This window comes from Aedes albopictus, chromosome 3, assembly GCF_035046485.1.
Source record: "Aedes albopictus strain Foshan chromosome 3, AalbF5, whole genome shotgun sequence".
Taxonomy (NCBI): Eukaryota; Metazoa; Arthropoda; class Insecta; order Diptera; family Culicidae; genus Aedes; species Aedes albopictus.
The window spans coordinates 246,325,565-246,338,559 of NC_085138.1; the positions used below are offsets into that span (position 1 = coordinate 246,325,565).

Below are 12,995 nucleotides of genomic sequence, written 5' to 3' on the forward strand. Positions count from 1 at the left end.
CAAATGCAATCCGAACAATATCCTTCCAATTGAGTTCACTGTTTCCAGAGGTCCATCGTCAACCGTTTCTAGCTCCGGTTTGAGCCAACGATCCCATCGAACCCACACGCCGTCTTCAGCCAACCTGCCCACAACACAACCTTCTTCACCGGGATGCACGCCTGTTAGCCTCATGGGAGCCCCTAAACCCCTCGTCGCAGTCGAGCCCATCCTGCCAGCGACCCGCAGCCATCCCGGTCCTGCGTACGAGTGTGGTGAGGGGGCTTTCCAACCCATCCAAACAGGCAAGTACGAACGCATTTCAAACAGCTTCCCTCCCATTGAGTTCGCTGTTTTCAGCGGTCCACCGTCTACTGTTGCTTGTTTCGGTTCGAGCCAACGACGACCACCTGCCCAAAACATTCAACCGACCACCGGGATTGCAAGCCTGCAAGCCTCATGGAAGCCTCCAACTCTCTAAAATAAAAGCTCTCATTTTTGCAAAATATCAATATTTTTCGGTATATGAAGGTGGTTTATAAACCCAGTGAGGTTGCCATGTCGAAATTATTGCAAAATACATGCTCATGTGAGCGTACGAGCAATTTAAAAAAAATGTGTGTTTCCAACACAGTCATGTGCGGCATGGATGTTTACTAAAAATGTGCAGGCCGAACACATTTTTGAGCGTACCAGCAGCCATCCCGGTCCCGTGTATGAGTATGGAGAGGGGGTCTTCCGAACCTTCCAAGCAGGCAAGTACAAATGCAATCCGAACAACTTCCTTCCAATTGAGTTCGATGTTTCCAGAGGTACGACGTCATCCGTTTCTAATTCCGATTTGAACCAACGTTCCCATCGATATCACATGCCGACTACAGCTAACCTACCCACAACACGACCTTCACCACCGGGATGCACGCCTGTTAGCCCCATGGAAGCCCCTAAGCCCCTCGTCGCAGTCGAGCCCTTCCTGCCAGCGACCCGCAGCCATCCCGGTCCTGCGTACGAGTGTGGTGAGGGGGCTTTCCAACCCGTCCCCGCAGGCAAGTATTCGTGCATTGAGAACATTAGCGTCCCGTTAATTTCTACCGATTCCAGCGACACGAATCACCGCAGCGACCGCGACGTTCCTGCCTCACTATCGGCAGCTCCATCAGCTATGCCAGGATCAGGTTTGTCACTGTACTACCAGAATGTTCGAGGGATGCGCACTAAAATCGCTCGTCTTCGTCTGCTGTTGACCAGTTGCGATTACGATGTGCTTGTGCTCACCGAAACCTGGCTCCATGATGACATCTGTAGTGCAGAACTTGCTACCAATTACACGTTCTTCCGATGCGACCGCAGCACAGCAAGCAGCCAACATACACGAGGTGGTGGTGTTCTGATCGCTGTGAAGGATCCCCTCCGCTGTGAAGTGTTCCCATTGCCCAACTGCGAACAACTTGAGCAAGTTGCCGTTCGTATCAGGTTAGGTCGCCAATCGCTTTACATCGTTACTATTTATATCCCCCCTAAGTCAACCGTTGATCTGTACTCTGCCTATGCAAACGCAGTGCAGCATCTCGTAAATAGTGCATCGGCGAAAGATATTGTTGTGTCGTTAGGTGATTTCAATCTTCCAAAGTAACATTGGCAGTGGGATGACGAGCTGAACCGGTTTATTCCCTCGAACGTTTCATCGGAGCAGGAACAGTCTCTCGTCGAATCCTTGTTCTCTATCGGTATGCGGCAAATCAACAGCATCGGAGACATCAATAGACGACTCCTCGATCTGGTCTTCGTTAATCTGCCTGAGCTCCTTGATCTAGTTGAACCTCCCGTGCCTCTTTTACCCATTGACGATCACCACGCGCCCTTCGTTTTACTTATTGACGTGAGCGAAACTGTTCCAGCCATGCTTGAAGAGGATATTGACAGTACCGGCTATGATTTCAACAGGTGTGATTTTGATCAATTGAAATCAGCTTTCAGGGAGGCTGATTGGAGCTTTCTCACGCAGTGCGGAACGATTGATGCATTATCTACCGCATTTTACGACAGGATGTTCGAGATTTTCAACGAACACGTACCACACAAACGACGACGTTCGCTTCATTCAGCTTACAACAAACCTTGGTGGACTGCTGAGTTGTGGAATTTTCGTAACTTACTGAGGAAGGCTCGTAAACGATTCTTCCTCTCTAAATCGGAAGCCGATCGAATCGGTCTTGGAGAAGCTGAGTCAACCTACAAATCTCTTCTGCAATCTACCTACAACGGTTACATATCAGGGATTCAAGCCAGCGTCAAGCAGGACCCTAATCGCTTCTGGGATTTCGTGAAATCACTGAAATCCTCGGCTCGCGTCCCTTGCAACATTAGCTACAGCGAAAACCGGGCTAGTTGTAATGGTGAAGCCGCTAACCTTTTCGCCGAATTCTTCGAGAATGTTTTCTGCAAATCGTCTCCCGTACCTCGCCAAGACTGTTTTTCGCATATCCCTTCGTACAATATCAACTTTCCAGTTATCCAGTTTTCTCCGGAAGATGTGCTCAATGTTATTTGTACCCTAGACTCCAAGAAAGGATCCGGAACGGACGGCATACCACCACTGCTTCTAAAAAAGTGCGCAGCTGAACTCGTAATCCCTATAACACTTCTCTTCAATCGATCGCTTAGTGAAAGGACATTCCCTTCCGCTTGGAAAATTGCAACCATCGTTCCCATTCACAAATCAGGAAATGTGAACCAAGTTGAGAACTATCGTGGTGTATCCATTCTATGTTGCTTGAGCAAAGTTTTTGAAAAGCTGATGCATAATGTTCTCTACACTGTTGCCGCGCCTTTAATCTCCGAAAATCAACACGGTTTCATGAAACGCCACTCAACGTCAACTAACCTGATGTGCTGCGTTCCTTCACTGATTAACGAAATGGAAGCTGGAAGACAAGTGGACGCAGTGTACGTCGACTTTGCAAAAGCATTCGATACGGTGCCTCATATTTTGATAATCGAAAAACTCAAACACATCGGCTATCCTGACTGGCTTTCGGAATGGGTCTTTTCGTATCTCACCGGTCGTTCGGCACACGTAGTTGTCAACTCTGCAAGGTCCCGTCAACTTTACATTACATCCGGAGTTCCTCAAGGCAGCGTGTTGGGTCCACTGTTATTTAACATATTTATAAACTATTTGTGCTTACTCCTTTCATCGTTCAAACTTTCGTTTGCCGACGACCTCAAATTCTATCGCGTAATATGTTCGCCGGCCGATTGCGACGCTTTGCAAGAGGACATCAATGCCTTATTGGTCTGGTGTAGCGACAATGGTATGCGTGTCAATTACGCAAAATGTAAAGTCATATCCTTCACTCGCGCAAACAATCCCGTTCGTCACCAGTACAGCATAGAATCTGCAAACCTGGAGCGTGTTACCTCTATCTGTGATTTGGGAGTTACTCTTGATGCTATGTTACGGTTCAATGAGCACGTGCGAATTACTACCGCTAAAGCCTTCTCAGTTCTAGGGCTAATCCGGCGTCATGCCTCTGAGTTCACTGATATCTACGCCTTAAAAACACTCTATTGCAGTTTAGTGCGAACAAGAGTGCGAAGCATCCTAGAGTATGCTGCCCCTGTCTGGTCTCCTTATTACGCCGCACCGACACTATCCATTGAACGCGTGCAGAAAAAAAATCATTCGTTTTGCACGCTTACTCCTTTGGAATGACCCGAACAATCTCCCTGACTACTCAGATCGTTCCCAGGCAACCAGCAATCGTATAAGATGTTGCATAAGATGATAAAGTGGAGGCAATATGCGTGCATGCCTCCATTTAGGCGCATGTAAAATGTACGCATATCGCCTCCACTTTAACATCTTTTGCAACATCTTATACGATCACTGGTTGACTGGGTTGTAATTTGATTAGCTTGGAACTGCTGTCGGTTAGGCGTGTAGAGTTGCAACGTCTTCTTGTCTTTGACATTCTAACCGGTACCATTGATTGTCCTACTCTTCTAGAACAAATTCCTTTTTACGTTCCTCCGCGGCAACTTCGACATGTCCCCATGTTCGTTGTCCCTTTCCACCACTCTAATTATGGTTATAATAATCCAATTGTTTCTTGTATTCGCGCATTCAATGTTGTTTCTGAAGAATTTGACTTCGATATGTCCAAAACTGTTTTTAAAAATCGAATAAGAAGAATTGTTTAGTTTTAAGTAATTGTAAATTAGTATTAAGTAGTTCAGTCTGTACGATTTTTTTTTTCGAAGACGGTGAATAATAATAATAATAATAATAATAATAATAATAATAATAATAAATTTTCGAAAAATTGATCAATTTTCATAATTTTTGGAGTGAAAGACTCTTTTTCAAAAAGGCTTCGAACGACTTTGACACCCGAAAGAAATAATTTGAATTGAGCTCAAAAACTTCAAAAGAAACTCTTGCCCCACTCGAACTTTTGCCCCACTTTACTCTATGCTGCGCAATTCAGATCCCATTGTAATCCACTAGCCTCTACCAAGCAACTCCAATCCCTACCTCCTCGTGGTACTGGCCGAAAACTATGAGCAACCTTAGGGAAGATCGGGTAACCAACCCCGGTTAGAACTTTGGTCGTAAGCTGACAGGGAAGGGGGGGTTTGCTTAGGTAAACCTGAGCGTCTGTTTTCCGGGAGGAGCGATTCACAACAGCGTCTGATCACCATGCTGGGGCGGCTGTTCAACGTCCGAGTGCCAGGGAAGTACGGTAAGCTCAACTGTGCACTATGGTCCTCCGGAAAGTAGGGGGTTGGTGTCAGGCCCTACGAGCCAGCCGAAAAAAAGACCATTGTAACGGAAAATCAGCAACAGAATAATACGAACCGAGACCAACGGCAGTGACCCCAGCGAACAAAAAGGACTTGCGATTGGAAACTCGGTGCGTGGAAATGCGGTTCGGTATCGTAGCACTGCAGGGGGTGTGTTGGACAGGATCCATGGTGCGAACGTTCAAAGGAGGTAATCATACCATCTACCAGAGCTGCGGAAACACACGTGAGCTGGGAAAAGCTTCCATCGTGATGGGTGATATGCAGAGGCGCTTGATCGGTTGGTGGCCGATCGACGAAAGAATGTGCAGATTGAGGATCAAGGGCCGATTCTTCAACTTCAGCATAATAAACGTGCACAGCCCACACTCCGGAAGCACTAAAGATGACAAGGACGCATTCTACGCGCAGCTCGAACGCGAGTACGATCGCTGCCCATGCCACGACGTCAAGATCATCATGGGAGATTTAAACGCTCAGGTAGGCCAGGAGGAGGAATTCAGACCGACGATTGGTAACTTCAGCGCCCACCAGCAGACGAGCGAAAACGGCCTACGACTCATTGATTTCGCCGCTTCCAAAAATAGGCACCTTTTTCCAACACAGCCTCCCTTATCGTTACGCCTGGAGATCACCACAGCAGACAGAATCTCAAATCGACCACGTGCTGATTGACGGACGGCACTTCTCCGACAATATCGACGTCAGGACCTATCGAGGCGCCAACATCGACTCCGACCACTATCTGGTGATGGTCAAACTGCGCCCAAAACTCTCCGTCATCAACAATGTACGGTACCGGCGACCGCCACGACTGAAACAACCGGGTGTCGCCTCAGCATACGCGCAGAAACTTGAGGCCGCGTTGCCGACCGAGGGCGTGTTCGATGAGGCCCCTTTAGAGGACTGCTGGAGAACATTGAAAGCAGCCATCAACGACGCAGCCGAGAGCACCATCGGATACGTGGAACGGAACCGACGGAACGAATGGTTCGATGAAGAGTGCAGAACGGTTTTGGAGGAGAAGAACGCAGCGAGGGCGGTAATGCTGCAGCAATGGACCCGACAGAACGTAGAACGTTACAAACAGAAGCGGAAACAGCAGACCCGCCTCTTTCGGGAGAAGAAGCGCCGCCTGAAAGATGCGGAGTGCGAGGAAATGGAACTGCTGTGCCGTTCCCAAGAAACATGGAAGTTCTATCTGAAGCTCAATGCATCCCGCAACGGCTTTGTGCCGCGAACCGAAATATACAGGGATAGAGATGGAGGCCTCTTGACGGACGGCCGTGAGGTGAACGAAAGGTGGAAGCAGCACTTCGATCAGCACCTTAATGGCGTGGAGAACGTAGGCACGGAAGACCACGGCAACGGAAGAAACGACGACGACAATACAGCGGAGGACAGAAATGAACCAACTCCCATGCTAAGGGAAATTAAGGATGCCATACCGGCTCAAAACCAACAAAGCAGCTGGTAAGGATGGTATCGCAGCTGAACTCATCAAGATGGGCCCAGAAAAGTTGGCCACCTGTCTGCATCGGCTGACAGCTACCGGAGGAGTGGAAGGAAGGGGTAATCTGCCCCATTCACAAGAAAGGCAACCATTTGGAATGTGAGAACTTCAGGGCGATCGCTATTTTGAATGCGGCCTTCAAAGTGCTATCCCAGATCATCTTCCGTCGTCTGTCACCTAAAACGAATGAGTTAGTGGGAAGTTGTCAAGCCGGCTTCATCGACGGCCGATCGACAACGGACCAGATCTTCACCGTACGGAAAATCCTCCAGAAATGCCGTGAATACCAGGTCCCATCACCTGTTCATTGACTTCAAAGCGTCATACGACAGTATCGACCACGCAACGCTATGGGGAATCATGGATGAAAACGGCTATTCTGGGAAGCTTACCAGACTGATAAGAGCAATGATGGACGGTGTGCAGAACAGCGTAAGGATTTCTGGTGAACTATCCAGGTCATTCGAATCTCGCCGGGGACTGCGACAAGGTGACGAACTCTCATGCCTACTCTTCAACATCATTTTGGTCCCACACATTCGGTTAGTTCAAGATGGCGTGGAGCGCAGAGAGCACGATGGGCGGACCAGGATGGAGAACGGCAGCTACGAACCTTGTTTTATGCACAAATATTGTTGATTCAGTTTTTTGTTGAATTTGATTTAATTAATTTAGTATTGAAATGAATAAATTTTGTCCGGATTTAGATTTGAACGGTTTTTAGGAACTGTAGAACCCTGTGCCGTCATTCTTCGTAAATGTTATTTTTCAGATTTTTTACATTTTTTAAATTCTGCGGCTAGAGAGTTTCATACTCTCGACTAGCTGACTCGATGGCTGAACTCGATACGACACCGAAATAATACCACATTAGACAGCGCCATCGAATCACGATTAAACCTGGTAAATATGATCTGCAGCAGCGTTTTTTTTTTTCATTCCACTGAGCGCGGTCACATTCCAGTTCTCAAAGTCTAATTTATTCATGCATTGTGGCACAGTGACATTATCTGGCCGCCATAGGCTAAGTGAGACATACTGGCACACTGAGTGCAGCTGGACTGAATCCGAGATATATGCCGTCCGAGGTGCGTTAGTTTCCGCATTTATGCGGCTTTGCTCTGACCAGGGCGATGGGAAAGCAAATCACCACCGGCAGCCAGATGAAAGCGCGTCTAATAAGCATCGTCGGTTTCCTGCACAACAAAATAAATGTGATTTTTTTAGAATAAGCGTTTGAAAACTGAGAAACTCGAATAACATTCTGAAAGTTCACTCATCATTTGACAAAAGTAAACGAATTTTGCTTGTTGTATCTTGGAGAGAGCCTGAAGGGCTCTCTGTTTGAAGAATTTTGGATGACTATTTTTCAACAGCTATTGAAAAAAATGACTGATTTTGAGTTGTGCTTCTATTGCACAAAATTAGTAAAAATTCCAAAAGCCAGCGTTTCTCATCCATTTTCGGAACGGGTCTTTGTGAGATGAAACTTCTCGTCACATACATTTTTTCGAAATAGCATTCATCATATTAAATTTTCTACTCAAAACACGACAAAGTATGTCATTTTTGTGTCCACATTATTCAATTCAAATTTTGCACATGCGTTAGATTTCGTAAATAATTTACTTTTGCATCAACATGCCACCGGAATCAGAGAGGTTTAAAACTAAGGAAGAAGGACCACTTTTCCACTATAAATCAGTCAATTTTTAATTGATTCGAATTGATTTAATTTTTCGTAAGCAGTGCTGTGTCTATAGTCGCAGAAATCTTTTACCACTCATCATCACTCAATACGAGACACCCCCAAAGAGGAGGTGCACGAAGACCGTGTATGTGTCATTATAATTTCATTAAATAATTAAAATTGATTATTTTCGAAAGCAATAACAATTATCATTGCTTTTAAATTTCAATTTTCGACATGCCTCCAACGGGAACGTGATCCAGGCGTGGAAATTATTCCGTCGACTAATTAAAACTCAGCTCGACTATTGCAAACTGTCCCCCGAAATCCTGATTATGCCCCATCGCGGTTCGCATGAAGCAAAATGACGCAATTTTCTTCTCTATTGAAGTCCTGCCGTCCTATGCTTTCGATTCCGATTCTGCCGGTCGTTATGCTGGTTTTAATCAATCAGACAAGTTTCGATACCGTGATATACGTCTTCATTTCATCTCGGTCTCGGCACAATGTGGGACAATCCGGCGACGCACATACATTCGTGATGCACAGTGGAGAATTGGATTGAAAGCTGTCTTCATTTTCGTTATCTCCGTCGTCGTCGTTGACGTATTGGGACGCATATGTTTGGCGTTCTACGAGACAGGGTGATAGTATAGATCTACACTACCCGTCATAAGTACGGACTCACAATAAGTATTACAACAATATTGCATCTCATTGACTCGCCTCAATATCTCCAAAACCTTAGGACTTACAAAGATGCTATCTTCAGCAAAGTTATTCAGAAGCCCAAAAGCAACAACTTTTCTGAATGAGGCATTTTTATAGGTGTTCTGGTTTTTGAGATATCGAGGTGAGTCAGGGTGATGCAATATTGTTGCAATACTTTTTGTGAGTCCGTACTTATGACGGGTAGTGCATATACCAGACTTTCCGCTCTTAGAAGTGTGTGACTCTACTGGGCTTTTATGTCATTTTGTCACTAAGTATGAAAACGTTGGCACCCCTCTTGCCGTGGGTACCACTGTGTGAACTGTGTCGAAAATTAGCAGTAAACTTTATGATATCTATATCAAATTTGAATTCTAGTAGGCAAAGGTTCACAGTAGAGTTGTTTTCATCTTCTTGTTGGAACATCCCATCTTAGTCTCAGCCAAGGCCTCAGTTTAGAGCATTCTTTACAAATAGATTATTTTTAGAATCGAATATCGTATGTGAGACATTGTAGCACGCCCAAGGTCGTTTGGAAACGTATGGCGCTTTGATATAGTATCCTACCCGAATAAAAAATACAGTAGAAAAACCGAACGTTATATTGTAACAGTACTATTTAGAACCATATTTTTACAATAGACACCACTGTAAAAATAAAAATACAAAAACAATAAGATGTAATGTAGGACACCATACCGTGAATTGTAAATAAGATTTTTACAATATATTATACAGGTTGTTAAGTATCGTAACAATATAAAAAAATATTTTTCTCCATATATATTTTTTTGCAAAACCCTACATTTTATTGTTAATGAATTGTTCAAAATACTGATACGTGGGTTTAAATATACCATACATTGTATGGTACATGAATGGTTTCAAACAATAAAATGTACCGTAAATAAATTGTTTTTAATTGTAATTTCACTACTGGTTATACATTTAATCAAATGGTTTTGGAATGGTTCTCTTTTGTTATGTTGAATTCTTTTACATTACATAAACCATATATTGTTATATTATCTTGCCATTTTCCTCCTGTTAATGGCATCTTAGGCTTATTAGATTTATTAGAATGCGCTTTGGGAATTCTCCAGAGCGTTTTGGATAACCCTTCATATATAGGATCGCCCACGTCTAAGTCTGAGTAGTCTCTGATTGCATTAACAGTTGAAGCTTAGGCTCCCATGCCCCACCAGCCAGATAACCGGGTTTTGCAAACTTAGCATTATTTGTGGCAACACTTTGAGCGGCATGATGGAACTATGCCGAGCGCGCTAAGTGTTATTAGACCACTAATGTAGTTGCATGAAGTGGGTGACGAGGTACATAAGTATCATTACAGCGTGCTTAACCGTTATTGCAATATTGAGGCACCAGTTTGACTAAAGTTTGAAATACATAACAACTCATGAGATAACTGTCAATTTCGATTCAAATATAAGTTAGGTTAAAAAGCGAACCCGCAGACGAACCTATATTAAAAGTCATTTCAGTGTTCAGTCCAGTCCATATGTTAAAGATGGCTCTACGTCAAAGATAAAGTTTGTCAACCGCATTTGATTCGATTGTGATCGAAGGCAAGTTCACATGAGAGAAGAGGAGAAAATTCCCCTAAATGCAAATACAGAAAGAATAGTGTTGAACCAGCCTCCTGTCACGCGGCCATGTTTTTGAGGTCAGCATCAAAATCCAGGATCGGTTATTGACTGTGGCTGCATCATGTCAATAACAATTCTAAATTTTATGGAAACTTTATTCCCGTGACGAAGACGAGCTGATACTATTACGACTTCATTTTTAAATAAATAATTGCGAAATTAAAAATCATGTTTCGCTTAAACTAACGATTTTAAAAGGTAAAAAAAATTGGTTGTGAAAAAAAGTTTCGCCGCTTTTGATTTTTGCTCCTGGAATTATGTTGTTGCGCTATCATGGGGAACCAAGCCGCCGCTATTATGTTCAACGAGGCGGCTGGAAGTGGGAACCAGAGATGTTGGCTGTGGGGCAGTATTGCGGTGACAGGAGGCTGTGTTGAACTCATCTACTGATTTACGGTAATCTGACCTGCATCTTTCCGGGTTGGCCTACATTGCATTCGTATTTCTCTCATCGCACTCTACACACCTAGCCCGCCCTCGAGCCCGCCATATCTCTTGGACCCCTGCTTGGACCTGCAGTTCTTAGGACATCTGGTTTACCACTGATTTAAACATGTTATTGGCATTAACCCTTTGGAGCCGGAGGGGTCATATATGACCCCGGCGATGAAACCGAGCATAACAAACGTGTTCGACACCAGCGAGGATGCATCGACAGCGGCGAAAAATATCGATTACAAAAGATTAAATTGATGTTTCAACTTATTCACTTTTTTCTCTTTCCTTTCCTTTGCATCAAAAAAGTTACAAACATCAACAAAACAAAGCACGGAAAAAATCTTAAACTGAATAAATCTGGTGTTCGATTTGAATAGGTCGAATCTGCATAGGAATCACAGCAAACATACGATCTATTCAAATCGAACACCAGAAATAATTAAAAAATCACGGAAAAATAATGTTTCGGAAAAGTGAATGGTTCAAACGTAAGAAAAACAGTATAATATATTGTTACATAAAAATCCAATGTAAATGTATAGTATAGCGAACCATTTCATTACAATACACTTTATTGTAGCTGGTACACTGTATGGTGCAGGAATGGTTTTCACCATACACCCTATGGTTGGTTTTTATCCGGGTAGTTCTCCCACACCAGACGCACAGATTTGCACAAGAATTCAGATAAACATAATATCTAAAGTAACCCTAAACGAAACGGTTCTGATGCCTTCAGAGTAGACTTGTGGTTACCGTGGCTGAAAGCCACCGCCGAAATATCGGCACCGCCATGGATCCAATTTTCAACCTTCACACAACAGAGAAAAGGCATCCAAACCATAACAAATTTTCTCTCGAAAGCTGTGTAACGACTCATTTTTTTTTGCGTTGGAAACACTATCGCAGTGTGGAGCGGACCTGGTGTAATGGTTAGAACACTTGACTATCACGCCGAGGACCTGGGATCGAATCCCACTCCCGACAAACTCACAAAATAGTGAGTTCTTCCTTCGGAAGGGAAGTAAAGCGTGGGTCCCGAGATGAACTAGCCTAGGGCTAAAAATCTCGTTAATACAGATAAAAAAAAAAAACTATCGCAGTCGATGCAACCGCTTTAATAGACATCAAACCCATGTCAACACACTGAAGCAGCATCTATCACAAGGATAGCGATACACTGATCCTAAAGTACAACAACTACGGGAAAAATCAACACTAAAACATTGCAATAAATATCAACCCCGCGTCAACATTAGCAAACCCTGGTGTCAGGCCATTCGACCGAAGGTCATTAGGCGGAAGTTCATTAGGCCGAATGGTCATTAGGCCGAATGGTCACTAGGCCGAATGATCATTGGGGCTTGTTTTGTCGTTATGCCCCTACTGGAACAAAGCCTGTTTCTCAGCTTAGTGTACAACAGTTTTTCTACATTTATTAACTGAGAGCTTCCTCTGACAACGACCATGTTGCATGTGTGTATCGTGTGGCATGCACGAAGAGAAGATACACTATAACCAAGGAAGTCATGGATATTTTCTTTACGAAAAGTTCCTGGACTGACAAGGAGTTGAACATGTCACCCTCAGTATGAATTTTTCCTTCCTTTGAACATAGGTCGTTCTTTCTAGTATCATTACACAAACAAGTTTTTGACGCTGAAACTTTTGATATTCATTTTTTTTTCTTTTCAACATAGGCTATTCTTTCTAGTTTCATTGTTGAAATAGTTTTTGGGAATTATTGTCGAAAAGGGTAAAAACAACAGATCCATTTTCAGTTTTGCAATTCCATTCGGCCTAATGACCCTGCATCAAAAGCCTCTATCGTCTATATAACGTACAAGTAACAAGCTCTGGAAATGTGCAACATCACGACTGCATTCACATGGTCAACCATAAGACAATCTACTCGCCTCTATAAAAACCCGAAGAAAAGTGAGAAGTGCGTCTTCAACAAATAGTTAAAATCGACACGACTCCATCGACTACCCCTCCCAATTAACACAGACAGACACAACCACCGAAATATCATACAGTAATGTTCGATAAGCTGATAGCATCCCAGGTATCCACGGAACCGTATATTGTCGGTTTCTTGCAATAGGAACCAAAGTTGGTCATTTTTAAGATTTTGATGACAAATGATGAAAAACTATGCGAACTTTCATCTCACAAAGACCCGTTCTGA

General features: G+C 43.8%; 1 long non-coding RNA gene across 1 annotated transcript; it reads right to left on the minus strand.

Annotated features, from left to right (window-relative positions):
- Positions 1-10,715: 10,715 nt before the first annotated feature.
- LOC134289988 (uncharacterized) lies at positions 10,716-11,443 on the minus strand. The gene is made up of 2 exons (XR_009998782.1): positions 10,868-11,443; positions 10,716-10,832 (listed from the first exon to the last, which is right to left on the minus strand). It is a non-coding gene; the product is annotated as an uncharacterized LOC134289988 (long non-coding RNA).
- Between the last annotated feature and the right edge of the window lie 1,552 nt (positions 11,444-12,995).